The sequence below is a fragment of the Aedes albopictus genome, chromosome 2 (assembly GCF_035046485.1).
Source record: "Aedes albopictus strain Foshan chromosome 2, AalbF5, whole genome shotgun sequence".
NCBI lineage: Eukaryota > Metazoa > Arthropoda > Insecta > Diptera > Culicidae > Aedes > Aedes albopictus.
In genome coordinates this window covers 64086426-64114138 of record NC_085137.1, presented here as the reverse complement: position 1 = coordinate 64114138, position 27713 = coordinate 64086426, and positions in this window count along the sequence as shown.

Sequence of the window (27713 nt, the reverse complement as noted above, 5' to 3'; positions counted from 1 at the left end):
TATCAGATAATCAGAACGATATTCCGGAATTACTACACGAACGTTGGTTCTTTTAACACTTCTGCAAACACATTCTTCAGGTATCTGTACTTTTACCTTTGAAATTGATTCAAAAATTCCGTCGGAAACCTAGTATTCCTCTACTTTGCCGAATTATTCAATAGAAAAATGGAGCACTGCCCTATTGAAGACACAGAAATGGTTTTTGAAATCCAATAAAAAAGTTAAAGTATACCCGCCCAAATTATGTTTTTGGAATAGTACCACAAACTAAAATTTAATATTTTTTTAGGATTCCTTCTGAAGTTGCATCAGTAATTTTTCTCGCAATTAATAAAAAAAATAAAAAAAAAACTTGTCTTGCTGTTGACAAGTGAATGAGCCCCAAAATATTTCACCAGTTTTCATCCCAGTTTGCTTCGATTTATTTTTATTTTTCCTATCATAAAAATAATCCTAAAAGTTTGAAGTCTAGAGATGTTTTTACACAGTAAACTCAAATTTGTCAGAAAGCTAATTTACACTTCTTTGCATCTGGCCTCCTCGATTTAAAATTCCCATATATCTTCAACTACAGTTAGCAGGGAGTTTGTAGTCAGCACAGCGGGTATCTGTGGTATTATTTTCATTAAACTAATCAATAACTTTCAATCTCTCGGCCTTGCTCCATTTCACCTTGCAATAAGCTTGTCCTAATATGCTCAACTCACCATAATGTTAAGCCAATCTGAGTAATCCACCGAAACAAAAACTGACCATCATCCCTTACCAACAAAGTAGCTCAACAGTAAGTGGATAAAAAGGATTTCTCTAGCACCCAGCCGAGTTATGTATTCCAAAGGAGCAGCGAAACAAGCAACAGGAACGCTCCTCGTTTCGTTCAAACCAAATTTATGCAGATTGAAGCCAGCACCGGAGTGAAATATTTCAACAATGTTTATTTAACAAGAATATCTAATAATGCTAAGCTAACAGTCTGAAATATACATATATGAGCCTGGCGGGACATTCAAATCTATTCCAATTTGTAGTTTTCCGCTATGCTTTCTTCGACAATGGCTTTCCCACGTTCTGGACCTTGCAGCACAAGGCTGTCGAAGGAATTTCTTTCGTCTTCGCATGCAGAATGGCACGGAATCTGCTTCCCTCCCACATTGTACACCACACGGAAGCAAAAGACGGAATGTACACAATGTATCCTCTGATTGCAGTTCCTGAATGGTTGCTTGTCACTGTTGGAGTTGCTACTCTGGCCCAGATTTAGTCCTACCAGCATTCATTCAGCAGGCAGCCTGCCAACACCAACGTTTGAGCTTGTGGCAAGAAAATCTTTATCTCTCTTTTTATCACCATTGAGCTTCTTTTGAGCGCTCTCCACCGGCTCAAAGAACCGGTCCGGATACACACACACATACATACCTACCGACATCCGCATGCCATTTCAATCTTTAAACATTTGCAAATGAATCTGCAAACATTTGGTACCGATGTTGAACAACTTCGGAATCCTCCAAGCAGCAAAAATGTACAAATGTATCTGTTTCGTTATCACACATGTTCCGTTCACTTGCCTTCACTTGCTAGGGCCCATGGTTTCCCTGCGTCCGAAAGAAACCGGCATTGTAGCAAATCGACAAAGAACTACAATTGCATCCTGTCTTGTAGGTTGTCTGTTTGGCGGGAGCACCCACATGTGAACATTGAACATTGCTCGCCCACTAAGAAAACAGTCGCAACATTGAAGACAGTCGAAAAGTAATCCCAACTGGCGTTGGGTGATGTTGCTTGCTTTCCATTCATTGTCCCTTTGCTTCCACCATCCGGTACATTGAGCTTCGAGATCGAGGAGAAGGAAGCTGAGCTGCAAAGGATAAGTATGCGCCTCCTTCACTTTATCCAAACTACACCAACATCGTTATGGCTCTCGGGAACTGGGCCACTAAAGAGGAATGCCGCACTGCGAAGGAATCTCATTGCTTTCAGTTGTGTATACATTTCTAAAGATTCTGCACCTTCTGAATGGGACTTCTGGCGGACTGGTATCGGAGTTAGTTTGCATATATTAAGCGTAAATGCTTCTGAAATGAGATGCAATCAAATGAAAAGAAAGATCATCAAAAACGAGTTTAGCGCGCTATTTGGATGAGTTGGCATAAGTTTCGTTTGCTTATCCAATTTGAACATGAAAGCGAGGAGATATGATGTCAAATAGCATAAGTTGGAATTCATAGCAAACTCAATTTACTTGGACCGATACAATATGAATTTCATTAAATTTAAAATGTTTATGAAGAGGTCACAAACGTGCGCGTGGCAAAAGATAATGAATTAAGAGCAATAATGTACTGAAAATTACTTTAAGGTAATTTCTTTAAGATAAGATGAGTGATAATGAAACCCCGCATATTGAAAGAAATTTTTAAAGGTTTTTTTTTTAATTCATACCGATCGTTTTTCAGAAATTTATTCAAAGTATGCCCCACAAATCCCCCTGAAACTCCTCTATGTTTTTTTTTTATTGTCTCTTAATGATTTATTATTCAAAACATTATTTTGAAAATCTTACATGGAGTGCTTCAAAAATTCCTCGATGAATTCTTCAGAAATCCTTTAGTAATTCCTTCAGAAGGTCTTTGAGAGAAGGATTCATTCAGGAACTCATCCACAAATCCATTTAGAAATCCATCCTAAAAATCCTTCAGTTATTTTATGACAACACAAATACTGAAACAGCAACGAATGCACTAGTTGAAGCGACAACCGCACTCATACAACGCTGCGTAGGCCATAACCATAGATTTAACCTAGACCAGACACAGATAATGGATCACAGCAATAAACAATCCACACTCGCTTTCCTCGAAATGTGTCATATCACCACACAGTCAACAAACGAACATACATAGACAGGCTGAGTACGATATACGCAGGTGTACTACACAGTATAAAGAATTTTTTTTATCTGTATTAACGAGATTTTTAGCCCTGGGCTAGTTCATCTCGGGACTCACACTTTACTTCCCTTCCGAAGGAAGAACTCACATTTTGCGAGTTTGTCGGGAGTGGGATCCGATCCCAGGTCCTCAGCGTGATAGTCAAGTGTTCTAACCATCACACCAGGTCCGCTCCACTATAAAGAATAAAGAATAGAGAATAGAAGAATAAGAAGAATATTGACAGACACAACAAAATTAGAAGCAAAGACAATTTAGACGAAAGTTAGATTATTACGATAGGGCATTACTGCTACCAAAATGAAAGTTCCGAATAAGGGGGTATGCTAAAGAGGGAAAATTTGCGCCATTGCCAAAAAAACCGTTGAACTGTTTAAGTGATTCCGAAGTGTAAGGTATTTTAAAGTTAGATTTTTAAATGACAAATTTAATTTAAAACACACTCACTTTACAGCATGTACCAAAAAAGACACAGAACGAGACAGTTAAAGTTAGACAAAACATTTGACCAAAAACTTTAATATTTATATAAGTAATCAGACAAATTTTGTAAAGACAACTCTGTTTAAAGCCAAGTACTAATTACAGTTTCCCCCTGAGGAAGACACTACCCCCGTGTCGAAACGTCGGGTGAATAATAAAACTCGTTTTTTGAACCCTAAGACTGCATAGCCGTTAATCTATTGAGAATTCTTGATGAAAGTTACCCACGAAATTATTCAGAAATGCCTTCAGCGATTTTTTCAGAAAATCAAAAGATCAGCATTCTGCAAGAAACTTCGCAAAGTATTCCTTTAGAAAATCTTCCGCAGAATCCTTCAGAAATTCTTCCAAAGTATTCTTTACAAATTGTTCCAAACACTGATCCAAGGAATGCTCCAAAGAAAGCGTTTAGATAGAAAAAGAATTTCAATAATTTCTCCAAGAATTCTATTAGATAGATTTCTATGTTTTTCTTCCAAACTGCGCAAGGGGTTACTTTGGAAATTGTTCTTGAGATTCGGTTTCAAAATCTTCCGGAAATTTCTGCACGAATTTCTTTAGAATTTTCTACAGATTCTCTCAGCGGTTTCTTCAACAAGTTTTTCAACGATTCCTTCAGAAATTCGTCCCGGTTTTTCTCCAAGAGGTCCACCAAAGATTTGTTTAGGAAATGTTCTTTAAACATTCCAGCACGATTATATTCAAAAATTTCTTTAGGAGTTCATCCAAAAAACTTGCAGGAATTCCTCCAGAGATTCCCGCAGGAGTTCAAACAGTGATTTCCTTAGAAATTTGTCTAAGAACTACTTCAGAATACATCCAGAAATCTTGCAGGGATTTCTCCAGAGATGACACAAATGTCCCAAATGGAGGATAACGTACCTCTGGAGCCGGCCTTTTGATACCTGAAGTTATTGCTATGGAAATTCCTTTAGAAATATCTCAGGAGTTTCTTTTTTGCCTTTCTCGTACACCAAGGTGTACCGAAAGGCTATATGTTCACTCCAAGCCGGAACCGGTTCCAGGTGTCCCGCTGGAAGTAGCCAATTAAAAAAACAAACCCAGGCATGCGACACATCGAATTGCGGCTTTTGCAAAAACCTGATGAAGGGTAAGCAGAAAAGTAGTTTCAGACTATATTAGAACCGGTAGAGTTTCAGAACCGGTTCTAGGTGTCCCGCCGGAAGTGGCCAACAAAAAAAGTGAACCAAACCCATGCATGCGATACATCAAAGAGCGGCTTTTTCGATAACCAAATTAACGGTAAGCAGTAAAATAGTTTCAAACCATATCTGAACCGGTTGTGTTCCGGAACCGGTTCCAGGTGTCCCGCCGAAAGTAACCAATTAAAAAAGTGAACCAACCCCAGGCATGCGACACACCAAATAGCGGCTGTATCGATAACAAGATGAACGGTAGCAGTAAAATAGTTTCAGACCATATCTGAACCGGTTGTGTTCCGGAACCGGTTCCAGGTGTCCCGCTGGAAGTAGCCAATTAAAAAAAAAAGAACCAAACCCAGGCATGCGACACATCGAACTGTGGCTTTTGCGATAACCTGATGAACGATAAGCAGGAAAATAGTTTCAGACTACATATACCTGAATCGATTCCAGGTATCCCGCCGGAAGTCCCTAACTAAAAAAGCGAACCAAAACCATGCATGCGACACATCAAACAGTAAGCTAGCAGTAAGATAGTTTCAGTCCATTTCTGAACCGGTTGTGTGCCGGAACCGGTTCCAGGTGTCCCGCCGGAAGTTCGATAACCAGATAAACGGGCAGCAGTAAAATAGTCTTTGACCCAAGCTCTGACCACACCTAAGATTACCGGCAGTGTTGCAGAATCAGGATTAGATGCATCGCTGAAATTAAAACAAAACAAAATCGATGCAAGCGATACATATGCGTAAACGAACAAAATCTAGATAAAAACTTAAGCAATCTTGTCAAATCCCACCATTTTCCTGAGGCGTAATTATACAGTAGGATGGATCAACGTTGTATGGGAAAATTTTAATTTTATAGCATCAATCCCATTTTGATTCTCTTTACTATTACTTTAGAGCTTTTAGTAGAACTTGTTACTTCAGACTCTAGTTTAATTTAAAAACACTTCACTAATACTTCACTTTTGCAAAAGAAAATAAAAAAATGAATAACTCTTTTAAAAAAAACTAGAAAGGACGAGCAAATTTCTTTTAATTCTACTACTGTGCTTATCTTCGGACAGATAGGCCTATTTCGTCTGTGACTTACAGACTTCTTCAGTGTCAAGTGCTCGACTGAAGAAAACCTCGCATTCGTTGTGGTATTTATACTAGGAGTGTATGTGTAGGTACGTGTGTGGGTAAAAGTGTAGGTATAAAAATGTAGGTACAAAATTGTAGGTACAAAATTGTAGGTACAGATTTGTAAAAAAATCTGTGTCTTTTGATTGCCGGAGCCCGTGGCGCAGTGGCTACACGTTCGCTTCATAAGCGCTTCATAAGCGGATGGTCATGGGTTCGTCAGTTGCTCTTCCCCCCAGAGCGGCTGGCACTTGACCCTCTTCTGAGCTCTCATAGCTCAAACGGACCCGGATAATTGGATATCGGCGAACGGCAACCCATAATGGACGACCCTCAATCGGACTGGAAAAGGAACAACAGCCATACATCATTTCATCATCGTGCTCATCATTCTACCAAGGACAGGGAAGAAAAGTGAAAGCAGCACAAAGGCAAACCAGTTCGATATAGTTGAATAAGAATACATATAATATAATACATTTAGGCACTGTACAAGTGTAAGTGCAGCCGCCAATTGGAATCGCTCTCGTAGTGCCTAGTGGATAAAAGAGCTGTAAAATAGGTTAAGTTGCTAAGAATAAAAAAAAATCCCATTTTGCGACTTAAATTACTGCCCACAATTTTGATGCAACTGGTTGAGCCATCGCGCTCTGTAATACGGTTGAAATTTAAATGGGTTTTAATATGGGAAATTTTACTTGCTTGCACTTTTTTTGTCAAATTTTACATGAATCTTATACTGCCGTTCCACACCCAATTGTCCCATGTTATATGGGAATCCCATATAACATGGGATAATCATGCGTAGAACGGCAGTATAACCAATGATAATAAAGTAAAGACTAACTGTCTTGATAATGTTCGGCATCCAGTGCTAGTGAAAGTGGTCAAGCAGTTAACTGAGAGGTAAAATATTATTCAGCTCTGCTTATACTGTTGAAAATGCTTTGACATCCATGTGCACAACAGAACATGTGCTCGATGAACAAATTGAGATTTGAAATTATGAAAAGAAATCCACGTACTCCGGTGAGACTCGAACTCACGACTCCCAATTCGCTAGACGGGCGCTTCTATTCCTTCAAGCTACGGAGTCACTCGACTATCTCCGTCGCCAGCAGGCCTAGAACTGAACTCGATTCCACAATCGCACATGGTTATCTTCTTTTCACAATCCAAACCCCCTTCGGATGGGATTAGATGAACATCTAACACATTGTCTGTTGTGCACATGTATGTCAAAGCGGGAGAGGAAGTTATTTTTAATTGTCGAGAGCTTCGGGCACTGCCTTCCAATCACTTATTGGTATGGCAATTAGTGTGCAGTCGGACTCTCGACGGGTCGGTCCTCGGCCGACCGAATACGGTAAGGGTGACCGTAGCACCTTACAAATGTCAATTTGGTCAGCCAAAGCAAAATCAAGAAATTGACATCTGCTTATACGTTTAACATAATATATAACATAGGAATATGAGCCATCAATAAGTTTCCAAATTCGATTATGGCTTTGATAAGGTTCTTGCTTTTCTGAACAAGGCTGACACAAATTTCGATTTTCTCTCAAGTCAAGAGGGGTCCCCCCTTGGAAATTTTAGGTCGGAATTCAATATTATGAGGAAGGACACAAATGAATAAACCAATGAATTTTTAAATTTCAATGTGAAGAGTCCTCCTGAAAATTTCTTACCAAACCCGATGAATTAAGCGGTTTTGCTTAATTGTTTGAGTATTTTTTTCATCAAATACATTTATTATTTATCAACTCCACCCCCTCATTGACGAACGAGCACTGTGACAAAAGAAGAAAATTATATTTGTTCCATTCTAGAGTATTTTCAGGATTCAGGAACACTTCGGCTTATGGCGACGGAAATATCTTAGAGTACATATTCGACGAGAAAGGCGCTTTCACCACTAGGTGGATTAATCTGGGTTTTTAGAGATCTGTACATAGGCTCATCTAGGCGTTTTCCGATGTATTCCAGGAATGTATGTATCCAGGAATTCCTTGTGAAAAAAAAACGTTCACAGTTTGCTCTAGGATTACTATTTAAAAAGTCCATACAATAGATATCCACAGATTTTTTTCTAAAATGTCCATTATAGACTTTTCTGGAAATTCCACCCGAAAGTTTATCCATAAAATTTTTAAGAAATTACTCTTTAGGTTCTTTCACGAATTTCCTTACGATCTTTTCAGATATTCCTCAAAAGATTTATTTAAGAGTACTTTCTGAGATTTGTACAGGGATTCTGCAGGAGATTTCTTCAGAAATTTCTTCAGCCAGAACTCTTGAAAGAATCCTGAATTCTGAAGCAATTCCTTAAAAAACTCCTGGTGATACTTTTGGATATTCCTTGAAGAAATTCTTGAAAATTTTCCGAAAGTTTTTAAAGTTATCTTTGAAAAAATTCCCGGATGAATGCCTGGGTGAATATCCGATAAAACTCCTTAAGATACTTACTAATTTGCAGTGAAAATCAGGAAAAAAAATCTGGTGCAATTCTGGAAAAAAAAGCAAAGAAAACTTTCTAGAGAAATTAGTGGAAGAATCCCTGGAGAAATCCGGAAAAGAATTTCAGAAGGAATCTGTTTAAAATGTCTACAGAAATCTTTTCAGAAATAGCCAAAAAAAAAACAATCCTTGGAAGAAAGCCTAGAGATCCTACTGAAGGAATTCTTAGAAGATTTTCACCAGTTAACTGTTAACAGTTATCATAATTATGAATCCTAAAAAAAATTACACAGATAAAAATAATGAGATTTACACGTCATGTAAACTTCATTTTAATTCTGTTAACTTACTGTTATGATGGTTTACATGATTTATCAAGTAAATTTGTGTAATATGTCATGTAAATACTCAGAGTCATGCTGAATTACATGACATGTAATGGAAGTTTACATGATATTTTATTAATTATGCATGATATGTCATGTAAACTTCTCTGATATCCCACGCTCCTATTATGTGCATCATATGTCACAGAATTTTACACTCTTTTTTCGATCTGTGTATGAACAAAATCCCGCAGAAATAAAAAAAAAATGTGGAGGAATTCTTAGAGAATCACTGAAAAATAATTTTTCATGGAAGAATTTCTACAAAAAAATCTTGAAAAATGCCAAGCAATATATTTTTAGTGGTTTCTGCATGAACTGTTGGGAAAATCTTTGCAGAAATTCTTGAAACATCAACAGAAAATATATCTGAAAGAATCCCTTATAAAAGTATAAATAAATCCAAAGCAATCTCTGGAGGAATACCTCGACGATTTTTTGAGAATAAAAACAGAGCGACTTCAAGAAACCCTTGGCAATTTTCTAGAGAAATTTCCAAGTAAATGACTAAGAGAATACCTGAATACAGCACCAGAAGAAACCTCTGGATAAATTCCAACAATAATTTTTATAAAGAGTTTTTGGACAAAATTCTGAATTTTCAAAGGAAAACGCCAAAGGAAAAACAGGACGAAACCCTATAGAAATTCTTGAAAGTATCCTGCTAGAAATATCTCTAGCAATTTCTGGAGGAATGCCAGCAGATTTTTTTGATAAACTCTATTATGAACCAGGAGAATTCACGATTTTTGGAACAATTTCTCTGCAGAATGTGGCAGAAATGACAAAAGAAATTCTTACAGAAGCAATATTCTTGCAGTAATACCAAGAGGAAACCTAGAAAAACTTCAAGAAATCCATAAAGGAAGCCCTAAAGTGAAATCTATCCCTAAGAAATCTTTAGAGGAATTCTTGAATAAACTCAAATATTGCTGGAGAATAAACTGATGATAAACGATATTTTGCATACTTCTAGAGGGAGCTCCGAATCATTCCCGGAAAGCAGAATTTCTGCAAAAAACCAGCAGTAATTCCTGAACGAATGCTAAGACGGTTACCTGAATGAATCCCAAAGGAGTAATTCTATTTAACAAGAATTATTGGGGAGATCTCCACCCAAATTTATGAGTACACCCTTGAGAGTTCAGTTGAAATTCCAGTTCGAAGTCCTGCATGAATAGCATCAAGAATTTCTTAAACAATCCCAGCAGGAGTTTCTTAAACAATCCCAAGCAATAAAAAACTTGTGGAGGTATCACAGGAGGAAAAAAATGATAGGAAAATATCTGGAGAAATTCTCATGGAAATCTCCGACTAATTCCTGGAAGATCACCAGCAGGAGTTCTTGGAGAAATCGTAGCAAGAAATAGTGGACGACCCGAAAAGTTACCATTTGGTTGGAATCCTTTGAGGAGTCCCTGGGAGCAGAAGTTTTTTTCTGTTTAAGAATTTCGAGTGCAAATTACTTTAACGATTTTTATTTTAAATACTACTTCCATTCTGTTGAAACTTACAAAAATCTCCGGATGAAAATCTGCTGCTTCACGCCACATTAATTTGTCCCGTCTATCGCAGATAAACGCTATCCCGAACCGATCTTCGGCAACCTGTTCCTGCGCAGCAATCCTTCCCTGGTGTGATATTTATTATCGACCATAACTTCAAGCAATAAAATAAAGTGAGCACGATGAACAAAAAAGTGCTGTGCTCTTATAAAATTTTCCAGCCCCGCCAGCCATTCTGCCGTGAAGAATTTCCATCTTCCCTTCCAAGCTGCTCCCCGTGAACGTGAGATTTCTTTTCCGAAACCCTTACCAGCAACAGACCATACATTCTATCATCATCGTTGGTTGTGGCGGGTCCGCAGAGTTCTCCCGACACAAGGTTCTGCCAACAACATACGAAAACATCCTTCAGAAGGGACACCATGGTCATGGTGGCGGAGACGGTGGTTCCCTCTGTATGGATCGACAACATAGGGTGGTAAAATGGGGAGCAAATTTATTGCGTGAAAATTTAATACGGGACGGTTTCGTTGAGCTTTTGGGGTGTGAAAAATGATTAGCTACTTAATTTTCGCTCACTGATTGCGGGGCGCAGTGGTAACTTTACGGGCACACGGGAGGGAGCAATAAAGATAAAACTGCGGTACTGACAATTGGGCTATGGATGGAGCTGAGTGGCTGAACAAGATTTTAATTTGTGCCAAATTACTGCTGTGTCACATTAAGGATGAAAGGGAGTCTGTCTCGAGTACTTTTTTGAGTACGTAACTTCCATTTTTCCGCATCATATCTTAGGTTTGCCATCTGGAGAAATGTGTAACGTCTCAATTGGGGCAGAGTCTGGTTTTCAGCTTAGTGGTTTATGAGCACGTTCACAGTTATTAACTGAGAGGTTTACAAATGCAATACGGCCAATTTTCAAAGAAGCTCTAAGGATCAATCTCTATTTCAGTTAGGACGCCATGCAATAGTGAAATGGATTACGTATGTTTGTTTTATTTTTTAACTTTAAATATCCTGAAAAGCATGAAAAAAACAAAAGAATAAAAAGCAAACTAAAAATCACATAAAATCGAAGCAAACTCAAATCAAAGGCTGCATAAAGGATAGCATATGAATAAATTTGTTTACGTAAACAATAATCAACCGAACTTCTAACGACCCAAATCAACCACCAAACGATTATTGTGCGCCATTATAGGTTTATATACTATCAAACCGAGCGTACACGCTTGCCGGATAATATTATCAACCTAAATCGGAAGTGAAAAAATCACTCGTCCGCATGAAAGCAAATTTCAACTGAGCTGAATATTTAAATGGTCTCCTCCCCTCATTGAACGCAAAACCATCCCCCCGCAAACACAGTCGATATGTCGTCAATTTCAATACGGCCTCGTCGGAAACGAATGAGACCACGTAGGCTGTGGGGATCATTCATTGTGACGATTCAAATTCCGTTCTAGTTTAGTAGGTAGTAGAAGCATAGCAACATCAAATTTCGAAAATGGGAAAACGGGTCGTGAAATGGAACCGAAAGCCTCCCGCTCGGTTTGGGCGGCAATAAAATCCGACTTTAATGTAATTGGGAGGCAACAACATAATTTTTGGAAGATTAGGACGTCTTGGAGAAGTTCGATGATGATAGCACGTTTCGGAATGAGGACATTCTGTTTCGTATTTAAGTGCTTTTTCCTTTCGGTGATTAAGAATTTTTGGTGGGCTTACGGTTTCGTAAATTGTTAAGAAGATCTACTAAATTTCGGGATAGTTTGACAAGATCCTTTTTCGAACCTTTATTTAACTCATCATGCAAACTAACTAAATTCATAATTGAGTGTGAATATTGTAATGATGATGATTATGATGATGATGATGATGATGATGATGATGTACAACATGATGATTGTTTCCTCTTGACGAAAGCCTGGCCAGTGGCCACTGCACGAACATTCGCCCATATTTAGCTTCTTGCTTATGCTACCTCACACCTACAAACCCTTCTCCTGCAATCCACATGTATATGTCATGTTTAAATATAAAACGGAACAACAAGGAACGAACTCACCGGATAATTCAATTTTGCTGGTTTTCTATGTATGGTTTATGCGTCAGTATTCAATAGCTTTAGAATGCCCTCCAATCCATATTGAATGTTCACTTATTCACACCACTCGCTGAGTATCCGGTCGTACAACGAAGAAGTACAACATACAATTGGATACAGCGCCTGAAGACTCCTGCATCCACTTCCCCGAAAATGTGAACAGAATTGACGTTGCCCCCTACAGACGCGAAAATACGTTCCGACGAACCGAAAAAAAAAACAATGAATGGAATACAGCAGCAACGAACTCCTGCATACACTTTTCCCACAAAATTTCAGCTGAAGGAACTGAATTCAGTGTGAATATTGTAGTAGGTAGCTGCCATCTTCAACACGTAAACACCCGGAACGATATAATTTTGGTAGAAATGCAATATCTTCTTCTTCTTCTTCTGTATGGCTCTAAATTCCCACTGAAACTTAGCATGCCTCTCTCCAACTTAGTGTTCTTTGAGCACTTCCACAGTTATAAACGGCAAAAGGTTATTGCAACCATAACAAATTGCAAATGCCCCATAGAAATTCAAAAAGTGCTCCATAAAGAATGAACATATGTTCCATGAAAATGTGCAATGTTACCCATAAGTTATTGAAAACGTTCCATACTTTATAAAAAATGTACCGGTAAACATAATTTTTTTTTCATTAAAAGTGAAATTTTGCACCAATAAATAATACTGAAATGCTCCATAATAAAATATAAATGCTCCAGAGAAAAATCCAAATACGTATGTCTACGTAGACATACAGTTGCGAAAGAGGTCCAAATCCCAACCGCTAGTGATTTAAGTTACGGTTTTCCGGATGAAAACGGACGGGAAACTAGAATATCGAATGACGGTTGAAAGATTGAAAAATCGTCATGTAAAAAACGACCAAAAACTCGATTCCTTGATAAAGATTCGATACGGATCGAAACGTCGGAGTAAGAGAACATAAGGTGTTTTTGATCTCACAATCGGACTGAAAAGCCAAGAAATTCTCCAAAGAATACACCAAGAACAGTCGTAATCCATCAATAAATACCTTCAGTAATCCTTCAGAATTTCCTCCAGAAATGCCTTCAGGAAATCCTCCAAGAACTCGTCTAGGAATTCCTCCAAGACATCCGCCAAGAACTCCTCCAACACGTGACTATCACGCCGAGGACCTGGGATCGAATCCCACTCCCGACAAACTCACAAAATGTGAGTTCTTCCTTCGGAAGGGAAGTAAAGCGTGGGTCCCGAGATGAACTAGCCTAGGGTCAAAAATCTCGTTAATACAGATAAAAAAACTCCTCCAACAATATCTTTCAGGATTTCCTTTTCTTGAATTCCAAGAAATCTTTCAAGAATTACTCCAAGAACCTCTCTAGGATTTTTTCAGGAATTCCATGAAGATTTTTTCCAGGAATTCCTCCAAGAATTCCTACAAGAATTCATCCAGGATTGTTTTCAAGAATTTATTGAAGAAATGTCTGGAGAAAACACTGGAGGAACTCCTGGAGTACTTTCTGCAAGAATTCATGTAGTAATTTGTGAAGAATTTTTTTAAATAATTTTCCATGGAAAAAAGTTGTCAGTTACACCCATTCGCATCTGAATCCCTCAATTACGCTATCAATGTTTTGGGCCACTGGCAAGCAACATTTGAACTCCACCTATTCCGTCTACAGCGCAGCGAGAGCAACAGCCATGAATAGCACGAGCATCATCTCCCTACATCTGTTTATAAATGAGTTGCGCAAATGATGTTTTGAATCTCTTGGCAATCCTTTGGCTCATTTGGCTAAAACTCATTTCAAAAACTCAATGTTGAAATGTGGTTTTCTGAAAACTTGTACAACGCTATATATTCTAATTCTGGTTACTGGTTTAAGTAAAAGTGTTATTACCACCTAGCAATACTAAACGACCGGATTATTTTATCGTTGTCCTACGTATGTGAGTTTGAATATAGCGTTTTGTAGGAAAAAATCAACTGTACAAGTTAGCCAAACATTATATTTCAATTTTGTGTTTATAAAAAGATGTACAACAGAAAGGACTCGGTTTTGTCAGCCCCTTGGTGCATACTGCCGGAACTGGCTCCGTTTCCGCAGCACATGATACTGGTAGTGGTTACGCCAGTAATGGAGAAACAAGCTTATCACAACAGTAATCACAGTTTCCAGAGGAAACCCCAGAAAAAAATCTAATAGTAATCCCTGAAATATCGCTAAAGGAGTCTCTGTTGCAGAATCCTTGGATAAATCTCTAGAAAATGACAGGAAACATAAATATCTGGAGAAATCCATGGTGAAATTTCAGCAAAAATCCTTGAAAAAAAATTACCCAAGGAATTTACAAGACGAGACTATACAGGAAATCCTTAAGATATAGAAACCTCTACAAAAGTTCACGGATAAATATCTTGATTGATTTCTGAAGGAAGCCGTATTTTATTTTCCGAAGAAATTCCTAGAGGAATCCCTAGAAAAATTTTGGGATATTTTCTAGAGAAATCCTGAAAAAGAGGTTTGAAATTTGTTTGAATTCTATGAGAATTCCTAGCAGGAATGTGTAGGCTGTAGGGAAATGCCGGATGAAGTCATTAGAGAAATTCCTGATGCAGAACTAAGAGAAATCTCAAGAGGAACCTCTGATGAAAACCATAGGGGAAGCAGAAGCCGTATTCGGAAATCTATCGAAAAATCCTTTAAAAATCCCCAGAGGAATAAAATGTGTGAGTAATTCCTGTAGAAATAACTGAATCCATAGATTTTTTAAAGAAATCCCTTGAGAGACCCCCGGAAAAATTTCTATATGAATATCTGATTCATCTGGATGTATCTCAGCAGAAATTTTTGAAGGAATCCTATGAGGAATTCTCAAAAGAGTCCCTTAGAAAAGTCCCTAGATAAATTTCTGAATAAATACATTGACTGAATGTAGGAGGAATGATAGGAGAAATTTCTACAGAAATCATTTGTTATTCCCTAAAGGAGTTCCTGTAGCAATATCTTAGAAAATACAGCAGAAATATCAGCAATATTGTCAGGAGGAATCCTGCCAGGAGTTCCCGAAGGAATTCCGAGAAAAAATTCTGGATGTATCAAAGAAGGGAAGCCTTAGAAAAATATTGAACGGGATTATTATAGAAATTTCCGGAAGAATTCATGGAAGAGCAGCTGCATAAACTCCTTGAAGAATCGAAGCACAATTTCCTGGAGGAACTTGTGGGAGATCCACACCACGAATTCTTGAAAGGTTTTCAATAGACAATCTTGGAGGCATTCCAAGAAGAATTGATGGTGGAATGTCTAGAAAGAACTCATGGAGGTGTCCCGGCTGATATTCCTGAAGCAGTCTCAGCAAGAAAATCTGTAGCATTAATTCCTGGAACAATCCCAGCACGTATCAGAAGTGGCGTGTGGTGTATGCTTTAACGTACAAAGCCTTTTCTCCGACCAATCCTCAAAATTGAAACTGGCCACCAGCAAATCAAAAATTACTCCGCTACACGAGTTGTCGATACCATGAAAAGAATTATGTGCCGCATTATTTCTGACTCCAAGGTTCAGAAGGTACTTCAAATCCTGCAGATAGAGTTTCGCCTCGTCGTTAGTCACACAGCCTATTTGTTCTGGCTCAAAGTTTTCGAACGCAATTGTATCGGCGAGATCATTAGTAAAACAGCAGAATACTGTGCTAAAAACCAAGTAGAATCCAGTGGACATCATTTCCAGCGGACTACTACATAACAAGAATAATCTGGTTGTACGGGTCAACATTACTTTCTAGCATTGAATATGAAGTCGAGGACATCGTAACATTCCTGAGAACATACACCCCAAACTAGCAAACCCCAAAACAGTTGCTAAAGCGGTAATAGAGGGGTTTCAATGTTTGTTTGTCCGAATTTGTGACTTCAATTGCTAGGGTAGAAATCTACTTCATCTTATGCGTAAACTCTCGTCATGTCAGTCGAAAAAAAAAACCCTAATTAATCCACCTAGCGGTGATGGTGCCTTTCTCGTGCTTTAAAATATCCTTTCAACAAAACTCGAGCGACATGTTGATGACATTGACATAAATACAAAATGAAAACTGCTTGCTAAATCTACTCAATATGGATACATTTTATATAAGCATAACATCCAATATTCAGAAAATATAAGACAACGATCCAAAACTCAAACCAAACAAGTGTCATGAAGCCGCAAAATTTTGAAACGTCATTTTAGATTTTCCGGTCATCAATTTATGACTCCGGATATCTACTCCAACTAAACTAACCGCCATCTTGAACATTGAGACACCATCTTGGATGTTCTGGTATTCATTTTTGGACTCTGCGCCTAGTTATCTGCACTTTTGTTAATCATGACACGTTTTCTTCATACATTTCCATGCGCACTGGCAACGACACCCAACCCAAGCAACCAAATGTTTGGATAAAATAGCATGTTTGGGCTTAATCAGCTATTCGAAGGAAGATGAATAGCATTCTATTCAGCTCACTTTTTAAGTAATTAACCGAACTTGAGTGCACAAAAGTACACTTGTGTCGCTGAAAGGAACGCTATTCAACTTAAAAATAAGCTTTGAAAAAATGAAAAAAAAAATGTGTTTACTCCTCAAAAGTAATTTATTATTAAGAGACATTAGTTCATGTGGAATCTAAATTGACTAATACCTTGAAATAATTTTTGATGTTTATTACTTACTGAGATTTGAACTCAGGTTCTCCCCGTTGAAAAGCCGGTGCCTAGCCACTAATCCATGTATGTGTTGTTAGGCACTGCGGGATTTTACTCAATGTGCTGATATCATATAGTAGAGCTCAATCAGGTTCGCGTGTGAACTTTCTCTGAACTTGGAATACCTTTTGAAGTCGAAAGTTCGAAAGAAGTTCACGTGGAACTTCTTGTGAACTTGCACAGTTTGACATTTTCAGTTTGTTGTGGTTCGCAGTGCAAAGCAATAAGTTAGGGCCAGTGTATCGACTTTAAGAAAAGATTACAAGTTTTCAGCTTGGTTTCCAGTGACTACGATTGCGTCGATTACCGGCGCGCTGCAGCGACAAGTGAGACGGGGTTGGAAACATCCAGCAAAGCTGAAAAAAATAATGCACAGCCAAAAAAAAAACTCCGGCGGAATCCGAGGTGGAACAGTTGCCCGCTGCTGGGGCAGCCTTTGAGCCACACAATACGGATGCTTTGCGTTGATTACAAGTAAGTACGTTGAAATATTATAGTGAAACAGAGTGTACTTGTGAAATTAACACAAGCTGTGGCTGCTGCGCTCGATTTTCGAGTGATTTAATGGAATGAGTACTTCTCCCGGCCCCGCTGTCGCCGAAGTTCAAGTGAAGTTCACTTTTGGTACAATTTATCCGAACTTTGAGTAGTAAGTTCAAAACAAGTTCGGAACGGACGATTTCAAGTTGTTGGAATATGTCCAAATGAACTATATTTGAGCTTTAAAAGCACGCAAACGTTCAACATGAGTTCGGTTAATATTTGATTGAACTCTGTTTTAAAGTTCAACATAAGTTCTTTCTGAACCTTTTTTCGACTTTAATGTCGTTTTGAAGAGAAGGCAACAGCTTGTACATGTACTTCCAAGTTCATAAACAATACATGAGTAACTTTTTGGAGAATTAAGTTCAACGAAACTGGAATTGAACCAAACTTGAACTTCTGAGTTCTTTCTTCAAGTGGAATCCGAACTTTTGGTTGCTTGGGAACAGCATCGGAGAATACGCCTCCATGTATACACAACGGCACCTACAGCCAAATTAGGGAAAATTGTAGGTTCGTTCCCGTTTTTAACTGTTTCTCAATGATGCGGACATTGCTTTTTAAAGTTTTTTGGTGTTTTGAAAAGCTGAAACTTTCAACTTTTCATTAGTGAATTCAGATTTCAAATTAATGTTCGTAAACACTGTGAAATAACGCTGCATTTATGTAAACAACCGGCACCTGGCCCAGTGCGATAAAGCGTCAAGATTTACAAAAGTGCAGATAACGTTTGATAGGAAAAAGATACATCTCTAAATTTTTGATATGTTGTGTAAAAATGTTCCCGCCTTCGATTGACGTAAAAATTTTGAAAATCGGCGGTTGCCAACATGGTGAAAAAACAGTTTTGGTATAAAAATCCAAGATGGCGGCCAAAATCAATATGGCCGGTCCAACTTTTTATAACTGTAAATAGTAGCCCTATCTTTCCTCTTTTCAACAACATTTTGTTATGAGGTGGTTTTTGGAGAAACTTTTGAGTTATAGCGGTTTAAATGAGCCAACAATTGATCAAAATCGAGGGGTCCGCAAAAATGGTTATGGCTCTAACTAACGGGGGGTCCATCAAATTGATAAAAGTGTCGAATGTCACACAAGACTGGTCGTGATTTGATGTACCGCATCCATGGGTTTGGTTAAATTTTACATTTTACTACCCGGATCTGATTCCGGGTAACTACCGGCTGAACCAAATATGGTCTAACATTATTGTCTTGTTAACTGCTCATCGGTTAACCAAAAACGCTGCAAATTGAAGGTGTCACATGCAGGGTTTGACAATTTCGACGGGACTCTCGGAACCAATTCCGGAACACTACCAGTTGTCTTTAGTGTGACGTAAGGTTATTTTCTAGCTAACTGTTCATCAGGTTATCGCAAAAGCCCCGATTTGATGTGTCACATGCCTGGATTTGGTTTACTTTTACATTTGGCCTCTTCCGGCCACTCAAAACCGATTCCGAAACACTTGCTGGCCGTTCATTAGGTAATCTAAAAAGCCGCTATTTGATGTGACGTATGTACGGGTTTGTTTCTCTTTCAGATTTAACCACTTCGGCGGGAACCCCGGAACGGGTTCCGGAACACTACCGGTTCAGTTATGGTCTGAGATGGTTTTCCTGCTCATTGTCCATCAGGTCATCGAAAATGCCGTGGTTTGATGTGCCGCATGCATGGGTTTGGTTCAATTGTATATTTGGCCACTTCCAGCGAGACGACTAGAACCGGTTTCGGAACACTACCGGTTCAGATATGGTCTGAGATGGTTTTCCTGCTCATTGTCCATCAGGTCATCGAAAATGCCGTGGTTTGATGTGCCGCATGCATGGGTTTGGTTCAATTGTATATTTGGCCACTTCCAGCGAGACGACTAGAACCGGTTTCGGAACACTACCGGTTCAGATATGATCTGAGACTATTTTCCTGCTTACCGCTCATCAGGTTATCGAAAATGCCGTGGTTTGATGTGTCGCATGCCTGGGTTTGGTTCACTTGTATATTTGGCCACTTCCAGCGGGACGACTAGAACCGGTTCCGGAACACTACCAGTTCAGATATGGCCTGAGATGATTTTCCTGCTCATTATCCATCAGGTCATCGAAAATGCCGTGGTTTGATGTGCCGCATGCATGGGTTTGGTTCAATTGTATATTTGGCCACTTCCAGCGAGACGACTAGAACCGGTTTCGGAACACTACCGGTTCAGATATGGTCTGAGATGGTTTTCCTGCTCATTATCCATCAGGTCATCGAAAATGCCGTGGTTTGATGTGCCGCATGCATGGGTTTGGTTCAATTGTATATTTGACCACTTCCAGTGGAACGCCTAGATCCGGTTCCGGAACACTACCGGTTCAGATATGGTCTGAGATGGTTTTCCTGCTCATTGTCCATCAGGTCATCGAAAATGTCGTGGTTTGATGTGTCGCATGCATGGGTTTGGTTCAATTGTATATTTGGCCACTTCCAGCGGGACGTCCAGAACCGGTTCGGGAACACTATCGGTTCAGATATGGTCTGAGACTATTCTCCTGCTTACCGCTCATCAGGTTATCGAAAATGCCTTGGTTTGATGTGTCTCATGCATGGGTTTGGTTCACTTTGATATTTGCCACTTCCGGCGGGACACCCGGAACCGGTTCCGGAACACTACCGGTTCAGATATGGTCTTAGACTATTTTTCTGCTTACCGCTCATCAGGTCATCGAAAATGCCGTGGTTTGATGTGTCGCATGCATAGGTTTGATGCATTTTCATATCTGGTCCCTTCCTGGGGTACCGTTCCGGAACACCTAAATGGCCATATCTCCAGAACGGCTTGACCGATCCAAACCATTTTCAATAGGAAACAATGGGACCAGATTCCCCGTCGAATGAACCGTCGGTCATTAAAATCGGTTCAGGTTTACTGCCAAAAAGTGATGTGAGTTTTTTTGTACACACACATACACACATACATACACACACACATACATACACACAGACATCACCTCAATTCGTCGAGCTGAGTTGATTGGTATATGTGACTCGACCCTCCGGGCCTTCTATCGAAAAGTCATTTTTGGAGTGAACATATAGCCTTTCCAGTACACTTAGTGTACGAGAAAGGCAAAAATCAAAAATCAACCAAATTTGAACTTACCTCTTCCAATAATTTAATAGCTGGAAGCTTTAATATATAGACTTTTTATCAGCAGCATCTATAGACCATCTTTCTAGCAAATCCAAACTTTTTTAATTACCAATAATCACTTAGATAGTGCAGATGCTAATGTTGCTATCATCAACTATGAAGAATGGTAGCCGGTGATCAAACAGCGGGATCTTGTACAATCCGTTACAAATTGGTTTCGTCAATTTTTGATCCAACGTTTGATTACCGAAAAAACGAAACATCTTAAACTAAGCCTTTGAAATTGAATCCCACTTATTTAGACATCTTTAAACATAAGACCAACCCATTCCTACAAAAGATTTTGTTAACCCAATCAGGTCCGAAGGACCGAAAACCCTGACCCTTTGAACCTGCACTGGTTTGTCGGACTATTCATGGATTCCAAGCATGCTCCCAAATTGATTCCATTCTCAGCTAACAGTCAGCCATCGCATCGCAGGGCAACGCAGTGCTTCAACTACGCTGACGCATGTGGCCCTGTTATTTTCCCACACATCTGGAACTGTATCAATACAAACCCCAAACACACAAACAGGGCTTCCGTCAGAGGGCGGAGTGGAATGGAAGAGATGTTTCTCATGTGGTATGTGTGATCGAGAAAGGAATGGAGTCCGAAATCATGGGACGACGGTCCCTCACTTGAGTCCCGACATGAATTCTAAACAACGAAATTCCTTCGAACTTTGAACTTGACAGTCGTTCGCTGGGAAATGCGGGAGCCTGACATGAATTAAAGGTTGTTTCATAAATTGTGGTTTTACTTTTTTCTCTGCAATAATATCTCAGCTACTTTCTACACCACTTCATTCAATAAAGCTAACTCTTTCAACATTATTCCGCCCTGAATTTATAACAATTATCAACTTATTCATCACCACCTTTTTTTTAATCCATTCAATGAGCCGAAGGCTATGTTTTCTGAATTACATTTTCCTAGAAGGTCCCGACGGATGCCCGTAAAAATTTAGATAGAGTGCAATTTTCAGACAGAGCATTTCTCGGCAAGTTCAACCCACATTCATGGAAGAATCGCTGTAGCCCGAGGATATGTGTCAAGATGCAAACAGTGTGACCGTTCCCTCAGCCCTTCTCCATTCTCCCCGCATCCATAGAGTGGGTGGAACTCTTTCGAAACTTCCAAGAAGGGTGCTCCTGCTCACTGTTCGGTGTATCATGAAAGTAAAATATCCATCCATGCCACTGTTTTGCGTAGGGTTGGCATCCTGTCTGATAGTTTGAGTATCTTAAGGTATGTGAGCCGCACCCCGACCGGATGGGGTGAGTCTGATTACGAAAGGCTGTCACGTGAGCGGCGGTTCTGGTTGAAAGGGAGAAACCCAACACATGAGGCTCGAATCCCTACTATTTACGGGTTGATAACCGAATTGAACTTCAATGTTGCAATTTGGTGCGAGCAAACCACCGCATAATCTCTGGTGTTCCATGGCGCAGACTGGTTGACTTTCCGGTGAACGTTAAATCTTGTTTCCAATTTGAAGCCTTTCCGCCTTTCAAGGTATGTGACTGAAGGTGACATTAATAAACGCCGGTGTCAAATTTAATTATGCTCGCACTATGAAAGGTGCGACGAGCTTGTTGGTGCGGGTCCACAGATACTTGAGCTGTCACCTAATTACATCTAGTTCAAGAGGTTGAGATATGCGGCAGAATCAGTCACTTACCCTTCAGGCCAATCCGTTTTGGTTGTTGAGCAACGAATATCCTAATTTTCGATCACATATTAGAATAGACTAAGGACGGCTGGATCCATGCTAAGATGTAAAACTCACCGTACGCTGAGAATTTCATATAGCAATTGGATCCCGGACACACACACACACCAAATCCCCCATCAACTCTATCCCGTTTTACGCTCTGATTCAATTTACGTGTCCTCCATTTTGAGAGTAAATTGTGCTTTGTAAGAACTAAACAAAAGTCACCAGTTATGACTGTTTTTAACTCTTTATATTCCATAGAAATTTCACTTCATGCTAGTTCATTACGCAGTTATGTCTGAATATCTGAAGCTTTCATAAATAAATTTTGTGTTTTCTATTTCGGAATGCATTAAAATTCCAATGGGAACAATTACTTCCTGGAAACCTTAAAAACAATAGTAGATACTATTAGGCAAGATAGTTCTTAAGGCCAACAATTAAAGGATATAGTATCGTACGAAGAGAGTCACATCGAATAAAATGCCGCTTTAAATGCTGCTTTATGCGTACAAAGGTGGCGGCGAATAACGCGAATTTTTGGCGAGACAATAATGAATCTTTACGACTTGAAGCGATATTTTAAACGATTTACGGTGTTCACTATTGCTATGTACATAATATAGCATTTTATGCGACTTAAAAATATTTGCACAAAACAAACGATGTTTGCCTCTTCAGTGTCGAGTTATTTGCCTTTGGATTAAGAATCGCACTTTGCAGCCAAACGCCAAACACAACTCAGGGAGCATTCATAAAAGACGTGGCATTTTTTATCCGATTTTTTGCACCCCTCCTCCCCCCATAGCATATTTTTCCATACCTAATACATGGCTCGTGACACAATCCCAGACCCCTTCCTCCCCCTAAAATGCTACGTCATTTGTGGACGCTCCCTTATGAAACAGACTGATAATTTAGTGTAGTAGAGAAAGCCTACAATGAGAAAGATGTTAAAACTTAAGATGTTTCTACTTACCTGGAGTTTGTATTTCGGATTCTAAACTAATCGGTGATCAACCCCTTCTAGGAAGGAAAACTTCTGTTTTGACATTTCTCTGCACTCCCATGTGAACTAGGGTTTTCATTGGAATCAAGAAACGTCTCTAGTAAGAAAACATATTGAGAACGGAATCCAACTTGTGCCAAACTTGTAAGCATTGAACGCTACCCACAGAGGTGGATTCTTCAGATTCTCACTTGAGCCTCCATGTAGAACGGATGAAAAACGGAGATAGCTAAGGGAGTATTGATGACTTTGCTGTTGCAACGATGTAAAGTTTTGGTTGTAATAGTGAGATGGAAATTCAAGCACAGTCTGGAATGAGATTGGAAAAATTGGAAAAATTGAGTGCGTGTGCGTTCAGTGAATGAAGGTTGAAAAACATCTTGAAAGTGGAGCAAGATTATTCTCCTAACCATTGTTGCGACGAGTGGACGTATTTGAGCTTGTTCCGGGACAAAATGGCGGACCAGCCGAACGAAGAAATTCGCCACATTTAGCATAGCGTTTTAAATCACCTCAGGGTTTGTTGAATCGTGCTTAATTTACCCACGCTGTGTGATTTCGAAAGACTATCTGAAGGAAAAAACGACGGATCGAGATTTACCGCATAGTTTTCACTGCAATTTTCTGGCTAACGACACAAGTACCATTGAAACAAAAAAAAAGATTGAATTAGTAACCACAATGATGGCTGTTCAATTTATCCTAGCTTTTTGGCACAGCAGTTGCAGTATATACTTTAACGAGTTAGCTTTACAAATGCAACTTAAGTCACATACCACATACCTATATATTCCTATATGAGAGTCAAACTGACATTATAAGATAAAGTACGGCAGCCTATTCATTGCACCCATAAACAAATGGAAACGCTCCATAGAAAATCAAAAAGCGTTCCATAAAGAAAGAACATATGTTCCATGAAAATGTGCAATGTCACCCATAATTAACTGAAAACTTTCCATACTTTATAAAAAAATGTACCGGTAAAACATGAAATTTTCTCATTAAAAGTGAAATTTTACACCAATAAATAATACTGAAATGCTCCATAATAAAATACAAATGCTCCGTAGAAAAATGCAAATGCTCAATAAAAAATTAAAATTGTACCCAAAGAAAATTGAATATTGCTCCACAGAAAAATTAAATTGCACCATAAATAATTGAAATTGCACCATGAAAAATAGATGAATTCTCCATAAGTATTATCAAACTGCACCATAGAAAATATGAATTGCTCCATGAAAAATTGAAAATCATCCATAGATAGCATATTCTCATAATTTAATTTGACAGGGCTGAATTGCTTTACATTGCACTGCTTTATTGGTGCAAATGTTTAAAGTTATGGAGAATTTTCAGTTTTTTATGGAGCAAATTGTATTCTATGTGGTGCAGTGTGATAATACTTATAAAGCATTTGTCTATTTTCTTTGGTGCAATTTCAATTTTTTATGGTGCAATTTAATTTTCCAATGGAGAAATATTTTATTTTCTATGGGTACAATTTTATTTTTTTTATGGAGCATTTGCATTTTTCTATGAAGCATTTGTATTTTATTATGGAGCATTTCAGTATTATTTATTGGTGCAATATTTCACTTTTAATAAGAAAATTTTATGTTTTACCGGTGCATTTTTTATAAAGTATGGAACGTTTTGAATTATTCATGGGTAACATTGCACATATTCATGGAACATTGGTTCTTTCTTTATGGAGCGGTTTTTGTTTTTCTATGGAGCATTTGCAATTTGTTATGGTTGCAATAACCTTTTGCCATAAAGTACCAAGCAAAGTCGTATAATCATCGCAGTACGTAAAATTGTGAATTAATTTGACACTTAGTGAGTTCACTCGTACGCTTATGCAAATAATTATGTTCATAGCAATGAATGAATTGCGATGTAGTATTAGCTTATATAAGTTGATTTGTATTCTTATACGACTTTATCAGGTACATGGTAATAAGATTTCATATGGAACGAAGCAGGCCCGTGAACAGAAGTGATGCCAAGGGAAGTGATCGCAGTACGTAAAATTGTGAATTAATTTGACACTTAGTGAGTTCACTCGTACGCTTATGCAAATAATTATGTTCATAGCAATGAATTTATTGCGATGTAGTATTAGCTTATATAAGTTGATTTGTATTCTTATACGACTTTATCAGGTACATGGTAATAAGATTTCATATGGAACAAAGCAGGCCCGTGAACAGAAGTGATTTCCAATTTCGGCCCAATCAGTTATGGGGGGGGGGGGGATTAACACCTTGTGCACGGGCTTGCGATGAAGATTTGCGATAGCAACTCAAAAAAGTACTTAAACGATGTGCTGCGTGAATCCTTGTGCGACTCCTGGTTGTATGCGTTGCTTATAAGGCACTTTAAATGCATGCTGGTACAAAAACTCATCATCTGCTCATCGACTACAATTATAGATATTTCGACCATAACTTCAGGAGTTTTGAAACACTTAGAACGGATTTGTTCGGAAGGGTAATTTAAAAAGAAAATCGGGTTAAGTACGGTTCCTTTGAATTCCACTAAGAATTTGCATCCTTTGACAGATACGTATCAAAGGAACCGTACTTAACCCGATTTTCTTTTTATTTACAGATATTCCCCTAACAAGCCCAGGTTAATCATCATCAGGGTAATTTGGCCGAAACACTAATAGCGGATTAAGCACCCATTTTGGTAATCAATTTTTTAGGTTGTCTGGCAGTTTCAGGAGAGTGAAGAAATGTAAGGTGATATTATATGTGGTTTAGGGGACTTTCAGGTCAGCTTAAGGGTGTTTCGAGGCATTTCGGATGATTTCGTTGTGGTTCTCTGAGGTTCAGATGGTTCTGGCGTTCCAGGAAGCTTCGTGACTTTTATTAAAGCTTAAAACAATTCAGGATGGTTTCAAGGCGTTTTAGTGAAACTAAGTGTACCGGGGTCTCAAAGGAATTTACTGAGCCGTTTCGAGTCGTTTCAAAGCGTTTCGGGAGTTTTAGGATACTTCAGGGCTTCAAGAATTTCAGGGAGCTTCAGAAAATTTGAAGGGAAGTCTTCTAGAGTCTTAGGATTCTTCTGATGAGTTTGAAGTGTTTCAAGGCGTTTCAGTAGATTTCAGGAGGCTTCATTATGTTTCAGAGAACTTCATGGGGCTACAGCAATATTTAAATGAAGTCTATGAGGGTTTAAAGGCGTTTAAAGGCGTGGATTTCAGAAAGTGAGTATAGATCTTATTCGTAATTCTGTAACGATTGTAGATTGGATAACCTATACTCAAGGGAGTTCCATAAGACCTTAAACAGTTATTGAACTAATTGTTTGATCCAAAATGCATCCAAATGCAAGAGACTGTGTGAGCATAAAGTTTGGTCAAAGTGCTTGAAAAGATTACTACTTATCTGATACCTTATACCTCAACTCTACTTTAATGCTCTTCATTATCTTAACCGAACTGTTATGAACATTATAAATGTATAAGGTTATCTTATCTGCAGGGGCTTTTGGAGTACCTACTTTGAATGTCCATCGATATCATGTGACTGATGATTGGGTTTTCATTACTGCAAACCTTCTGGGATGATGTTCTGCTTTTAAAGGCTGATTGAATATCTCCCCGGTAACATCAATAAATCGATTGATTCCCAAACGTGTACGATGCCAAGGTCTTATTCAACCACGTGCAGCAAGTACGTTCACGAAGTTGCCGACCTCTACCTGTTTCCTTGCCGAATATAATTTTCGCAATTTTTTCTAATGATATTCGCACTAGATGACCAGCCCACAGAGGTCTGTCAGCACACAACTCTTTGCTGGCGGTCATCGGCTGACCTGTTGTAGTATGAGGTAGAAACTTATATGAATCGCAGCTATGTTGAACGCTTTTTCCAGGTGGTCAACTCACCATTTTGCAGCTCAAACTAAAAAAAAATACGGTGGGCGTATGCCATACATTTGAATCAAGTAAAGTAAAAACATTTAATTAAGGCCTTTATCGCACCAAATAACACATGCTTTCTGTAATGGCACTGCTTATCATTATCTCTCATAAAACTATTTGAAGTTCATATAAAGCTTGCTATTAAATTCAAATATTTAAAATTGAGGACTCCCATAAAAATCTGTTACTGGTTCACTACACTCGAACTTGTATTGGTAATGCAATTGAACACCAAAGTGTGCGTTTTTGTTTTTCATGATTTTCACAGTCGATAAAAAAAATCACACTGCAATAATTACGGTGTTTACACAAGTGAACCCTTTTAACATGGCCCTAACTATCACTCACGCGGAAAATGTACTTATTGAAGCCACTTGTACAGATCAACCGTACCAGAAGTGAAGTAGCCACGCACAATCAATA